The sequence below is a fragment of the Halictus rubicundus genome, unplaced genomic scaffold, assembly GCF_050948215.1.
Source record: "Halictus rubicundus isolate RS-2024b unplaced genomic scaffold, iyHalRubi1_principal scaffold0540, whole genome shotgun sequence".
Classification (NCBI taxonomy): Eukaryota; Metazoa; Arthropoda; class Insecta; order Hymenoptera; family Halictidae; genus Halictus; species Halictus rubicundus.
The window spans coordinates 102501-105000 of NW_027489081.1; the positions used below are offsets into that span (position 1 = coordinate 102501).

A 2500-nucleotide genomic window follows, 5' to 3' on the forward strand; every position below is an offset into this window, starting at 1 on the left:
ATGAATATATATATATATATATATACATACAAAAATGCTTTAAAAGCACACAGAAAAGACCAACAGGAGAGTACAAGGTTATAATAAAAGGAATTCACTCTCCTGTGTAATCATCGTATGATGAGAAAATAAAGAAAAAGGGGAGTAGGGGATGTGTATAGCGACGAACTACTCCCCATGCAACGGCTTACGTGTGGAGGTCATAGTTACGCATGGAGTACATAGTTACTCAAAGCGTACGATTCTCCCGTCCAAAATTAAGGCGCAGAGAGCCCGCCAGACCATTTGTGCACAAACACGGCAATATATAATATATGCACTCTTTCGACAATGGGACGAAAGATCTCAATGAGAATGAAACAGAGGGTGCTTGCGTGAAGGTGGAGCATCGCATCGTTTACTTGTATTGGGGAGTGAGTGCGAAGAGCTGTACTTCGGGTCTTCGGGAATCGTCACCGACGTTCACATTGCAAACTCGAACGATCAATAGGGTGCGGTTTCCCGTCGGACGCTGAATGTTATAGCTTAACCACGAATATAGAAATACCCGTCGTTACGAATCGATGTTTTTCACCCGCCACCTGATGGATCGTGTTCTCTTTGATAAAAATACCTCGTGTCAAAGAGACGTGTATACTATAATATACGCCATTGGTCTGCCTGTGTGTAGGCTCTCGACAATTATAAAGGACAATTACGGTCGCAAGAACAGGGATGTAAGCGTCGATTCGAATCCACATATCGCGCTTCCTCGGTCTTCGCCTGTGGTGTCCGAGATACGTCCATTGGAAACGGTGGTGTTGTCTCTCCTCTAGAGAAAGAGAGGACAACAACAGGGTACCTGTGGAAAACTTGCGGTGAACGCGTTGTGTTCTGTCACGAACGTCGAGGAATAGGATGAGAGAAGGACCGGCTGTGAAGCTCGCTTTTAAAGCTGCGTGAGTCTGACACCCTACTCTGTGTGGCGATAGCGCACACACGAGCGTGGGACGAATGACCGCTGCCAGAGCCGGCTGTGAGTCCCGCTCTATTTATCGAGTTCGCGTATGACATAGAGCACAAAACGTCGCCGCATGCGTGTTCGTTGACGAACACGTATATTCGAGAGGACCGGCTGCGTAGCTCGCGTAAAGCTGTGTGCGATTCTGACACTCTACTCTCTGTGTGGCGATAATACAGTGCACAAGAGCTTGGGACGAACGATCGCGCACGGCCAGAGCCGGCTGTGAAGTCCGCTAGTATCGAATAATCTTTCTCCGTGCACAATTGGAAATGTGTTTCGAGAGGACCGGCTGCGTAGCTCGCGTAAAGCTGTGTGCGATTCTGACACTCTACTCTCTGTGTGGCGATAATACAGTGCACAAGAGCTTGGGACGAACGATCGCGCACGGCCAGAGCCGGCTGTGAAGTCCGCTAGTATCGAATAATCGTTCTCCGTGCACAATTGGAAATGTGTTTCGAGAGGACCGGCTGCGTAGCTCGCGTAAAGCTGTGTGCGATTCTGACACTCTACTCTCTGTGTGGCGATAATACAGTGCACAAGAGCTTGGGACGAACGATCGCGCACGGCCAGAGCCGGCTGTGAAGTCCGCTAGTTATCGAGTTCATTCTCCAATAAGAGAGAGGAGGAGGAGAAGTGTCGGGATCCAGTATCGGGTTGTCTATGATCCCCGTCGTTTTCTGAATTCTCCTCCTGTGTTTTCCACTTTAAAGGTTTTTCAATGTATTTTCCGCCCGGCCGTCGGATACGTGTGCGCATTGCAATCGCGTACTCGCGACGGTTTCCGTTTCTACGGACGATCGTGTGTCGTCCTTAAAAACGACGCCTGAATCTCCTTCGCGCGCTGGTTGGAGCTTTCAGGTATCGGCGTTCTTATGAACCGCAGAACAAGAGACATAATTATATATTGATTATAAATCAAATTATACGATTACCCTGAACGGTGGATCACTTGGCTCGTGGGTCGATGAAGAACGCAGCTAATTGCGCGTCAACGTGTGAACTGCAGGACACATGAACATCGACATTTCGAACGCACATTGCGGTCCACGGATACAATTCCTGGACCACGCCTGGCTGAGGGTCGTTTACGTAACCAAATACTGCTTGCGTTGCTCTTGTAAGTCCCCGCCGTCGCTTACCTCTCCATGTCGAATTTTGTGGAGGGCGCAAAGAGCGTTTCTGAGTCGGGTTGCAAAGATGCTACGTACGAGCGAACGATGGACGTTTCGTCGGCGTTTGACGCGGTTCTGTGAAAATTGCAAATTTTACATTGCGTCTAACGGTTTCGTGAGAAGAAGGAAATAGGAATGGGTATCGCATTCGGACTTGCGTGAGTGTTTTGCGGCGTCGTGAGTCGTATTTTCAATACGACCGCCCGTGAACACCGCTCCGACGATCGAAATCTCTCTCTCCTCTCTCTCTGGAACGATTCGCATTGCGGAAGAAGCGTTTCACTCTCGAACATTTTACGCGCTCCCGACGTCGTCTGAAATGATG

The 2500-nt window shown here is 49.0% G+C and overlaps 1 non-coding gene across 1 annotated transcript; it reads left to right on the forward strand.

The window, feature by feature from the left end:
* Window positions 1–1932: 1932 nt before the first annotated feature.
* LOC143364439 (5.8S ribosomal RNA) lies at window positions 1933–2087 on the forward strand. The gene has a single exon (XR_013084124.1). It is a non-coding gene; the product is annotated as a 5.8S ribosomal RNA (ribosomal RNA).
* Window positions 2088–2500: the final 413 nt, after the last annotated feature.